Source organism: Lepisma saccharinum, chromosome 24, assembly GCF_977018435.1.
Source record: "Lepisma saccharinum chromosome 24, izLepSacc3.1, whole genome shotgun sequence".
Classification (NCBI taxonomy): domain Eukaryota; kingdom Metazoa; phylum Arthropoda; class Insecta; order Zygentoma; family Lepismatidae; genus Lepisma; species Lepisma saccharinum.
In genome coordinates this window covers 44,032,275-44,045,194 of record NC_139252.1, presented here as the reverse complement: position 1 = coordinate 44,045,194, position 12,920 = coordinate 44,032,275, and the positions used below count along the sequence as shown (strand labels likewise).

General features: G+C 39.2%; 1 protein-coding gene across 9 annotated transcripts in view; it reads right to left on the bottom strand.

Annotated features, from left to right (window-relative positions):
- The window catches only part of tmod (tropomodulin), a 132,994-nt gene that overhangs the window by 107,241 nt on the left and 12,833 nt on the right, over positions 1 to 12,920 (bottom strand). Inside the window, exon 1 of one of the 9 annotated variants that reach the window (XR_014440675.1) lies at positions 8,696 to 8,808. The exons of the other annotated variants lie outside the window; for them this stretch is intronic. The gene's annotated coding sequence lies outside the window, so the exon portion shown is untranslated. Of the gene's footprint in view, positions 1 to 8,695; positions 8,809 to 12,920 lie in introns of those variants that run through there. 9 annotated transcript variants of the gene reach the window in all.

The window sequence follows — 12,920 nt, the reverse complement described above, 5'->3', positions numbered from 1 at the left end:
GTAGCCGCGGCTCTAAATCATCTAACGAGACGTCTGGTTCCCTGATTAGCCTTGTTATGGGAACCCAAGCGCGTCGAATGACTCCAATCAAGAGTCGAACACTTGTTCCTTCAGATCCAGTTAGCTCTTGGTCCTGTCTCGGAAATGGAATTTTCAATGATATCTTCTTGTACCGAAGAACCACTATGATATATATATTCTGGAAAATTAATCGTAAGGTTGTCACCACTGATTACTTGTGCAGGTTTTCATAACGAGTGTTTGCCAAAGTTTTTTTAAAGTTCGTTATATGCACAGAAAGGTTACATAAAGGGACTCAAATTCCATGGAAGTCGAACCCGGCTAAGACCAGTGGCGACTAGTGGATTATTTTGGGTGTAGAAGTTATGATAAACAGACAGAGGAAAATTTTCGATGGCTCTCCCCGTCTGTCGTGTGTGAAATGAGTACAGTTTTGCCAATTCCAACCTCCTGATAAGAAAAAAGTACTCTTTCAACTCTTAAATTACGCTAAATACGATAAAATTATGCTGGTGTCTTATTATTATTATACAATTATTTTAAATTTATAATTTTCTGATGGTTGTAGTAGTTTTAAGTTCAATTTATGCAGCTATTTTGGAGTTGTGAACTGCGTTATTGATTATTTATTATAGTTAAGCAATATTAGGAATTTCGACCCTTTAAATGGGTTCAGTATAGTGCTGGAAAAAAGTTGAAAAAAGTTCGAAGACTAGTAACGGCGTCTGTTTGTTTTTATTTGTGACTTTCTAACGATTTCCTTTCATAAAATGTTCCTCACTTGTTAAATTGGATAGGAAAAAGAAAAGATTAAAATTAGAGGATGTACCAGGGACTGTAAAAGCTTGTCCCTTGGTCGGCATACTTCCGTTTGTTGGAAACAAGTCCGCTTAAAAAGTACAAACAAGATCTGGAGATTTATAACAAAAATAAAAATATTTCCTCAAAATATCTTCATTTGGATTATGCCAAACACAGAGTGTTAGGTGTGAACCAAGTTCAAATTTTGCTAGGTTTAGAACCATTGTGCTAGGGTTGGCACCACTGATTTAGGAAGCCAGGAGAGGTTCCTCGCGGACCTTATAACTTGGCAACCCCCTCCCACCTTTGCACTACCCCTCACCCATCTGCCTGTTGGATGACGAGAAAGCTTCCTCAGCCACTCAGTTGCAGGCAAAGACGGTCGTCTTTGGGCAGCAGATCGGAGCGAGCGAGTGATAGCATATTAAATTTGAATTATTTGATTTTGGGTGCGTCAGCACTGAGGCTATTTTGCACCCGTCACACTATACGGGGTCCAGCCCCTTATCATAACAAAAATAAAAGCGTGTCTGAAAACTAAAATTTCCTTACCTTGGAAATTTCCTTTCCTTTGCGGCGCAGTGGTTACCAATGGTAACCACCTCAAGATTGTCCTTTTCGGCTCGGTGGTTAGTGTCACTGACCACCACTTGAAATGCAAATTTTCGTTTTGTGTGGTATTTTAACTCGAATGTTTCGCTTTGAGGTGTATCGCCTTTTGTCTGAAATGAGATTTTGGGGATTGTTGTTTCTTATGTTTACTCCAGTCTCCTTTATGGTGCCGCTTTTGTTGAATGTTGTTGTAAACAGTGATTGTTAATGACTAAGTGTTGTAATGGTAGTTCTTTTTCGTTTCCTGCCGAATCCACTGTGCTTTTATATTTCCCCATTACCGTGGCTACGTCTGTGCCAAGAAGTGGAGGTGTTTGTGCGGTCGTTCACAAAGGAACTCTTCATATGTAGGTGGTTAGTGTTGCTGACCACCGCGCAGATTTGGTTGCTTTCGGAACTCTGTGTAAAGTTTACATATTTCCTAGAATCATGGAGAGGCTGACTGATCAGGATATTCGAGACTTTTTTAATGCTGAGGACATACCCTCAGGCTCCGATTTGGACTTCAGTAGTGATGATTCAGATGCAGATCCCACTTTTCACCCAGAAATAAGTGCAGAAGGAATGTGCATTGCAGAAACGTCCTCTGATGATGAATTTCTTGGGTGCAATATTCCTACTAACGAAGGACCTTCGACATCAACACAAAGTGCCACAGGTTGTGTTAGTGCATCAATGAGCGTCAGACAACAGGATGGTTCCAATGAGGTCACAGTGAGTACTCCAATTGTGCCATTGGTTCATGTAACAAGGTCACCAATCTGGGATCAGACATCTCATCAAACAACTCCAGTGCCACATTTCTCAAGTAGGGTGGGACCGACTGATGCTGTGAAGGAACTGCAAGATAAGAGCCCTCTTGCAATTTTTTCACTCTTTTTCAATGATGAGCTGCTCAATCATATTGTGTTTCACACGAACTTATATGCTACACAACAAGGTAAGCCCTTCCAACCGACAGACATGGATGAAATTCGAGTATTTATAGGAATGAACATTTTTATGGGTCTCAAACGAATGTCAAGTTACAGAGATTATTGGTCATCAAAACCAGACTGGCATGACTATTATATTTCAAAACTAATGAGTGTAAAAAGGTTTGGTTGGCTGTTGGGTCACATACATTTCAACAACAATGCTGTTCAACCAGAGCGTCGTGATCCACAATTTGATAGATTATATAAACTCCGACCATTTCTGAACAATCTGGCACACTCTTTCGCGCAAAACTACAAAGCTTATCAGAAACTTGTCGTCGATGAATCGATGGTAAAATTCAAAGGAAGATCTAGTATGAAACAATTCATGAGGGATAAGCCAATCAAAAGAGGTTTCAAGATATGGATGCTCTGTGACTCGTCTGGATATAACCACAGGTTCGAAATCTATACTGGGAAAACAAGCGATCAAGGTGAGAAAGGGTTGGCTTCCCGAGTTGTTCTCAGTCTCTGTCATGATTTTATTGATAAAAACCATGTTCTATTTGTAGACAACTACTTCAATAGCTATGAGCTGCTGCTAACTCTAAAAGCCAAAAATATTTTTGCATGTGGGACAGTGAATCCTGCACGGAAGTTCCTACCTAGTCTCAAAGCGGAGAAGGAACTAAAGAGAGGAGAATATGATTGGCAACAGTCCGATGATGACATAACAATGATAAGATGGAAGGATAAACGAGCAGTGAACTTTTTGTCTAATTTCCACAATCCCAATGATACAATAACCATCAGTAGGAAGGCAAAAGATGGTACTATTTCAGATGTGCCCTGCCCAAAGATTGTGAAGGAGTACAATGAAAATATGAATTTTGTCGATAATTTTGATCGACTGAAGAATGATTACCAGATTGACCGCAAAAGTAAGAAATGGTACTTGAGATTATTTTTTCACTTTCTTGATGCAGCTCTAACAAATGCTTTTATTATTCACAATCAAATTGAAGGTGAGAAGTTCACTAACAAGGAATTTAGGAGGGATGTATATATAGGTTTGCTCTCCAAAAGAATAGCAACTCCACACACTCCCCCAAACAGAAGTGTAGAAATAAAGCGCCACAAACCTAGTGTCATGCCGAGTATTAGGAACCAGAGTGCAAGCCATCAACCTAAGAGGTCCACATCAAGAAGATGTGCTAAGTGTAGCACGAAGAGCAATCCAGTCCGCACAATATGGATGTGCAGTGTTTGTAATGTGCCCCTTTGTTTGCGGAAGGATAAAGACTGTTTCCAAACCTTTCACCGAAATTGAAGTTGAATTTAGGTAAAGAAAACCTTTGTATTTCACAATTTTCATTCACATATGTTGCATAAAAAAACATGTTACATTTGCGTGGTGGTTAGTGCTGATAACCACCAGTTTTTTTCAAATTAAAATTACAATTACAATAGAATTTAAGAAATATTATGAAAATATGTATTCTTATGTCAAAATAAAAGATATTAAAAGTGTTAATGTAAAAAAAAAATTTCGAACCTTCTCCGCGCAGGAAGGGTCGGGAAATTTATCCAACTCCTGAGCCGCAAAGAGTTAAAAGCTGAGGCTAAAAATGGCGCTCAGCACAAATAAGGGCAAAACACAGAACGACACAGAATTATACTGGCCATGGGGCCAGTCGCCAGAGCCTCGTCAGTCTGCAGTCCAGGGTGTACTACGTGAGGAGCACTCCTTACACCCCTGATAGCATATTGACTCTTGACAGTTGAGTAGCGAACCTACATTACGCTCATAATTTTACAACGCTCATTGAACTCTTACAAAATAGAGAACTGGAAATAAGTATAAATGAACTGTAGGAAGTTCCTCACTTCCTACATGAAGGAATCGCCCCTGGCTGAGACTCCCTATCAAAGGCAGCGCGGCGAGTGAAAAACAGGTGCTCCTTTGAAACACGATTTCTCGAAAACCATTTGACACATTTGAACCAACTTTGCGGGAAATTGATTAGAAAGGATGAATCTTAACAATGAATGTTGGAACTTTCTCCCTGCTACTATATTCTAGATGATATTCGTTGTCAAATATCCCAATATTTGAATAGACTTATAGGGGCGGATTCTAAGTTAATGTAATAATTTATCTCTCTTAGCCTTTTTTGCATCCTTCCTTAGTAAATTTGTTTTTGTTTTATTCAAAATACAATTATTACGGTACACAAAAAACCGTTACTCGTACAATGATATTTTAATAGAACATTGTTAACATATTTTTATATGCTCTAATTTGCTCATAGGCTCTACACATAGAGTCCATGAGCAAATAAAATATTACAACAAAATATTTTTAATGCGACAAAAATACTGGGAATACATACATATCGAAGAGGCGTAGAAGTAAAGTTGTCGCCTTGTAATCAAGGGGTCCCAGGTTCGATACTCGGTGGAGGCACAAAGTGGTTCGGATCCGACTTGAAATTCTTGGCCCAATCCCGATTAACGTATCTGTGGATAAAGGACTTAAACCTATGCCGCTCATAATAATTTCGTCAAACTACATATATCCGATTTTAACCATTTGCAGAAAACCCTACACATACATACTAGAAAGGCATTACTCAGTACTTTAGATAATTACAACCCAAAAGTGTCTGTGACTATCAATTAAGACCCGGCTCATAATAAAGCTCATTATTTCTGTTTAGATAAAAGATGGAAATTTTATATTTTCTTATGTTGTTTCACGCCAAGCTGCTGTCTTTTTGTTTATTAGTAATACAGGGCTAGCATAAATGATTCATTCGTTTTGAAAAGGCTATATTTTCAAAAGTATTACACGTACACACATGAAAAATATGTGAAAATAACCACAAACTCACCAAGTTTGTATTGTGTTTGAATTGTGTATTGTGTATTCCAGGTGGCAGCACGATATCATTATCTTTCCGATCGGGTGTGGCAGTGTGCCAGTACGAAGTTAGGATCTGTCAAAAATGGAGGGAAAGCAAGAAAAGAGTTAAAGATTGTAAAATTAGAGTTATGTGTGTGCTTCAATATGCCAGATGTTCGTCTGTTATAGCTGTGCAACGCGCATTCAGAAGAGAGTATGGAAAAGAACCGCCATGTAAACAAAGCATTTTGCGGTGGTATCGCTGAGCAAACTGTGACCGGTAAATGTTACCTGGATATGTTGCAGTTGTGGTTGTTCCCGCAACTCAGTGCTGACTTCAGGGATTTTGTCTTCCAACAAGACGGGGCACCCCCTCATTGGAACATTCCAGTTCGTGACTACCTAAACAATGAACCACAATCCTTAGTCGAACTCAAAGAACGCATCAGTGCTGCAGTGCAGACCATTGACAGGACTATGCTACAAAATGTATGGAATGAGCTCGAGTATCGTCTGGATGTGTGTCGTGTAACCAAAGGGGCACATATCGAACATTTGCAGAGGGTGTACTTGGTGAGTTTGTGGTTCTTTTCATATATCTTTCATGTGTGTACGTGTAATACTTTTGAAAATATAGCCATTTCAAAACAAATGAATCATTTATGCTAGCCCTGTACATTAGCAAACTGTCCTCTTTCATTAAATATTAACGGATGGGCCTTATTGGGCATCAGGTATGGGCCTTATTTGTAACAGGTGTTTCTAAAAAGGCCCATTTGAAAGGGTTCGCAAAATAAGTTATTGCAGATATGCCATTTAGGTTATACAAATTTAAAGTTTGCACTTTATAGCCAACACATTGGGGTTTATTTTAATATTTATCCAACTTGCATCGTGCTCAGAAAAATTACAGTTTAGAACATGTATTTTAAGTAAAAACTTGATATAACTATCAAAGGAACGGTCAAAATTAAGTGCGAGTCTAGAAAGTAAGTTCTGGCGAGAAACCTGATTATTGGAAACGTACAAAATATTCAGGATGTCATGTCATATACTTTTTCCGGTCTTTTCCCCATCCTGTTCATTCGGTGGAAGGAATTGTTTGTGTATCTGTTGATCTCCCCTGGAGAAGAGAAGGAATCTTGAGATTGTAGGAGGGGATGGCTGACAAGTGGTAAATCGACGGAGCTTAGAAACGAGTTGTTCTCGCCACAAAACGTGCTTAGCGTAGAGTTAAAATAGAAACCGCGGCATCCTGCAGGAATCCGGGGAAGCGAGTCTGTGCTCGTGGAACAAGCCTCTTAAGACATCCTTGCACACTAGCACGTCAGACTATAAAATCACTTACATTGCAGATACACAATTAGGTACCCTTAATATAATCAAACTTCAATTATCATTTTGCATTCGGGATACGAGCCTTGCGGGAAACGAACCTCTCAGACGCTATTCTATGAAAATTGGCATAATTCATCTCAAATCAAAGAAAAGAAACAAAAAATATTTTTATAGCCGATAACGGACGTAAACCTCACATAATTAATATTCTAAAAGAATAACCAAACTAACAATTAAAATTGAGTGTAAAATGCATGCACCAGGTCAGATTGCCATGTTTTCATAGTGTATAGTGGGATCCAAAAGTATTACCAAGCAATTTGTCCACCGCCTACTTGCTTTACCAGATGAGAGCTCCGAGAATTGAAACAAAAAGTCAAACCTATGATGTAAGAGAAAAATGAATGAAAATAGTCGTGGACAATTTACCGAGCAATACTTGTGCATCCCACTATACCACTTAATCCCAAGAAAAAATGGTGCTATGAGTTTTCGGAATTCAAGAAATTATATCTTTCATTTGATAGGTCACACAACGTATAATCTATTTTTGTTAAAATTTCCGCCTAATATTCAAAGATGTTTCTTGAACGAAATGTATGTAAAAGTCAATAACAAAATGGAATAACTATTCATTTTCAGTATATTAACTCTATGGAATGTCAAATATGCAGAAAAATAATCACTCATCTGGTGATTCGTATAGAAGAGTCTGCCCAAGGAAATAATAAAAAATTGACAATATAAGTACTAGACTATTATTAGTTTACAATAATAATTGCTATCATTGTATTTTTATTGTTCTACAATTCAATTTTGCCAAAGGGTTGAAAAACGTGTAAAAAGTGGCCTTTATCCGCAATGTAATGTGGGTAAAGAGCAAATTGATTCATATAAAATTTTAATTTATGATCGACACCAAGTCAGTTGTGATGGGACAAGGGGAATGAAACCAGTGTAGCCAGGTGTAACCATAAATCCTGTCACAAGTACCAGAGTAAAAGTATCATTTTTCGTGCCGGTGTTATGATCACTACTTGGGTACATGCAGCCTACTGGCAAAATTCCGGACTGCCAGTGTTGCTGATCAAGATTATATAAGTCCACTAAAATATCACTTTCACTTCTTTCGTGAGATCACTGTTCCTAAATCCATTTCGTGCTGCACATGACTTGCAAGTCGGTGCCGATCTTGCTTGAATGCTGTCATGAGATCAATCCAGCAGCCATGGCACTCTCAGCTTCAAACCTTTGAATTCACGGCACTTATTGTAGTCGCAAACATTGATCTTCCACAAACTACTTACTTTGTTTCAAAGCGTAGCGCAAATTAATGCAATACACATCCAGGAGAAATGAAATTATATTCGCAGAAAGCTCTAAATACGGCCCAGCGCTTCAGAATAGTCTTTTCGCAGCGTTGTTTTTACAAAACAAGAGAAGTCGTTTTGGCGTATTGATGAACGTCAACAAATATTGGTTTCCAGAAAATGAGCCCTGGTTAGTTTGCAGTAAAGCTGGAAGTTTTTGCTTCTAATACGGAAATAAACTAACAATGACAGACAGCCGAACCATGCTAGAAAGTATACTGAAGGGAGGGAAAATCAGTCGCAAAAGTTACAATGAAGAAAAATAAAGAAATAGTAGGTAATGTAAATTAGCAAGACTAAGATAAATGAATAGAAATACGAGAAACCAAGAGTGCATTGAGTAAACAATCTCGCCAACAAGGATTCTGGGTTCGATTCCGGGTCCTGTCTTAGTGAATGCCCCTTTTTTGTTGTGGGGGGATGTCCCTACAAGTCTTGAGCGTATGCCAAAACTATTACTTCTCTAGGTTTGGCAAAACGCTGGAAAAATACTATTTGGAAGCGTTCGATATGTTTAGAAATTATCCCAGCGATTTCAATGGATATAATATTCTCTGTCCTGGATGTATATTGCATTAATTGAGTTACACTTGTTACTTCCAAAGCCTGTAGTTACGGAGTCCAGCACTTCACTGCTTTTAGTTCAGTCAGTTCTCTTGCCTTGACTTCACAGTGTCCTTGTCTGGAGAACGAAGAATCACCTGGACAAAAAGGTCCTCCAGAGCACTTACCTGGTGGCTCCAGCGAAAGATCTCCATCCCGACTTCCGTCATGGCGACCGCTCCTCCACACAATGGCAGCGCGAGTGCAGCTTCCTCGCCGAAGAGGTCCTCCCACAGCGCGTTTGTTGATGTTTGCAGAAGCCAGAGAGAACATATTTCAGTTTCCGCGGCTGGCAACCGAACCAGCCCCGCCGCATGGCTCTGATCCTCCGAGGCCCACGTGCTGCTCCGGCGATATTTCATGTCGTGCGACCTCACAAGCGATGACAGCGCCCTCGGTATCTCTTCCTTGCGACTCTATATTCTATGGAAAAGGTTCCAGGTAGACCTGCCATGCGCACTAATTCACTGTCTTTCCTCATTTCTCGGCAAGTCTCTTCCTCACCGTGTAAATATCGTGCTTCCTCAAAAACATAGGTGTCGCCAGAAAGTTTTGTAAAGAGCAGATAAAAACTGGGGTGTAAGGGGTGACCTTTTCAGAAGGTACCTACCAAAATGTCAACCTCTCTTCCACGTAGTACACTCTGGACTGCATTTTGAACACTTGCGAGGCTCTGGCGTTTGAACTTACAGCCAGTATAATCTTCTGTTGGATTGCCCATATACGTGTGTGATTGTCTCTTTATCCACTTTATCGTATCACCTTACATTCCTTCGCGATTAGCCAAAAGTTGCAGAAGAGCGATGTAAAATAAAGCAATTCAATCAATCAATAATGTTGTTATTCTCATGGTCGTTGGGAGGTGGGGGTCGAACTGATTCGTTGACATTCCCTGGAAACTGATGTTCCTTTCAAGGCACAAAAAAAAACATAAAACTTGTTTTTATTGTTCAACTAGTATGTATTCGAAGGGACTAACGAGGTAAAATGTGTGATTAAACAATTAAAGTAAAAACACATCTTATACTTGCTGCAATATTGTTGCCTTTTATGTGGAAAAGTCCAAGATAGTATGCGTTCGTACTTTGTTACAATATTGTTGGGTTTTCTCTTTTGTAAGTGATTATAGGATTCTTGGCTCTTGAAAAGAATCATGTTCAGTACGTCGAAACGGTGAGCAAAATAAAGAATTTCAGCCACTGAAGAGACAAGAGTTCTTATTACTGTAATATTAAATTTAAGATGAATGTGGCTCCACGGACAGTTCGCAAGGATTTAAATTCACAAATCCAAATCTTCGACACCCAGAACACAAAGCTAAATCCACCACTGACTACAAGTGCGGTGGATGTGACGAAATCACACTTTCTTCCATAGACTAGATCGACAACTACTAACGATAATACAATAAATAATAATAACCCGTGGCTAGACAGCCCTGGAAGGGCCTAGGCCTATCTCCCGACTGCAAGTCTCCCTCCCACAATCCTACCTAGAGGTGCGGAGATCTTCAACCAGTAAAGGGGCGACGTGGGGTCAGCACGTCGAACCCTCAGCCGTTCTAGTAGATTTCCCAGACCGGGTGACGCTACTCACCTGTAGCTCCCCAATTTCCTCACGATGGTGGGTTGCCACAGGCCGAAAACCCAGAGACTGAACCCAGGCGGACTCGAACCCATGCTGTCGGAGTCCAAAGCACAGCGCCTTAGACCGCACGGCCAAGGAAGGAGGACCTAACGATAATAACATGAAACTATAACATAAATACTACGACAATACAAACACATTTAGGGTTGAAGTTGCGGTTATGGCGGATCCGCAGATCTCAAAAGTGAACAGACACGGTGAAAGAACTTTATTAGCACAAGGCGTCCCACCAAGGTTTATTTCCAACAATGGCGCCTTGTAACATTTCAACAGTCGACACGAAAAGCGAGTATATTTCTCCGCGGACCATTAGTGCCCCGAAAGCAAACGTGATGTACGAATTTTAGGTAGCAGAGGCCGACCTCTGAGACGCATAAAGTCCGGAGAACGAAAGAAAGTGATCGTAAATACCAGAAGGAATTGGGTCACAAGTGTTTCTGTTCCTGCATTTTCCTCGGTCCAATGATAGTAAACAAACACTCCTCTTTCTCTCATCAACGCCTCCACAAAGGAAACTTTTAAGATAAAAATGTTACAAATATAGTAAATATGAATTTAAAAGTACAAAAATATTAATTTGTCCGCAGTGCTAAAAAAAAATTGCAATTATTCTGTTCTATTCAACCCAACAATACAGTCAGGAAATTTGCAGACACTAGAAGCCAGAACATGTTACGAATACAATACTGCAATCAAGAAAGTGCAGGACAGATCTTCGGGATATGGAAAAATTGCATTGGTTGAGGGAGACATTGGATTTTGTGCCTTCCTCTGAGAAAAAGTTTTGCTTACAGGAGTTGAAATTTGTTATAGGCTAAAATAGTATATGCAGTATTTATGGATCGTGATACATGAAAGTAGCAACTGGTTGTGACGTAGGTGAAACACGCCTAGAGAACGCATGTAGTAGTACAGCACATGACTAGTACGGATGTAGATAGGCTCGTTCCAACAGCTAGGGTAACCTTTGCAAATATTGTCGACTCGCTGGCAGCGGTTCAGTCGGCAGATGTCGTTAGGGCAAATCTTTATTGTACGGCGCGTTGGAACGATTCGCGCCGAAATGTTACGACCGTAGAAGTTATGTTCCACAGTTTACTCTGGTCGCAAATATTTTGGCGCCTGCGAGAAAGAGAATATGGCGCTGGAATGTTACAGTCGTTTCATTCCACTCGTCAGAGTTTATGACCCTCGAATCCATTCGTACATAAATACGCGACGCATTACATCTTACAAATGCTCTGCATGAAAGAAGAGTAGCTTTCTTTCTATTTCAGTCTTGTTTACGTCCATTTTCTACCTTTCGGGTTAATCGCGACGGTGGATACGGAATAACGGGATGTGAATTGTATTATTGAACATGTTGTAGGAGAAGTAAAATTGATTGCAAAGCATGATTGATATGGAGAGAGAAACTCCTAAGCTAGATGGATTAGTGAAAACAGAAACAAGAATATGAACACCAATACAATGAGGGAGAAATAGGACCAAAAGGAATGTCCATCATCATGAAATATGTTATCAACGATGAAATACACTTTTCAAAAACCAGTTAATAATATGTAAATTAGAGAAGTAATATTGCACATGACACATTATCAGATGAAACAATACCGGGCAAAAGTGGCAGTGTGTGCGGTTTACCGCTAACACGTCATTGCACACAAAAACATGAAGCGTACCTTGGATACGGGCAGGGGTTGAGTACCACGCGAAGATTTCTCCATAGCAACCGATTGTTTCACCCTCTCCTCCTACTACATTTCTTCGGATAAGAGGACATTAGTAATAATTATGTTCCGATAAGAAAGTTAACAGTTCATCTACACACACTGCTTTAGGTATAATAAAAAAGTGAATATCACTTACCTGTACTCTGGCGACATATTATACGTGCGAACTTAGACACAAATAAGAGTAATGTATCCTGAATATATGCTACATTCATAAGCATATTTTGTTCACCTACCTGAAAATAGAAAAATGTAAAATATGGTTAATATATTAGTGACGTTTAAAGCATGCCTTGATTTAATTTTCTAAAAGCAGCAAAGGTGTCGAATATCCAATATCAGTCGTAGCAATGTTCGACTAAAATATTTATACTTAGCTGTATTCAAAGTACAGAGGTGTCCAAATGTCTTGTCACCCCCTTAAGTTTCAGTGAAATTGTGTATTTACATTTCACCCTCAATTACACGAAAATGATGGTGCTTATACTGACATTGTGGATTCGTAAACATCCGTCCTGGTGACAGTCAATTCATGAAATGTGTGTTTATTAGAATACCTTATGCTGTATTGGATTATTGTGTTATTACATAGTTGTGTAGGTGTGACAAGACTTTTGAATCACCCTGTAGAGTAAGTTACCAGGGAACTGGACTTTCGTTTTTTAAAGTTTCAAAAATAAAATTTTTAATGTGTAGCAATACTTCATGTAACTTACATGTTTACATCAATATTTCGCTCTAATGATAGATTAAGCATAATGTTCATTTATGTTCCAAAGTGTATTTTTATTGAAATTGCTGCTTTTAAACTTCAAGATGAACTTGGTTATGGACATTGGCATTGAAAGTAATGCAAAAGTAATTGTTATACTACTCTATTAAGTTTTAATAGCTTCATGTTCTAATTGTATGTTACCACCAACTTTATAGAGAGAAACACACAAACACCTATCAGAAAATATTCCAATAATAC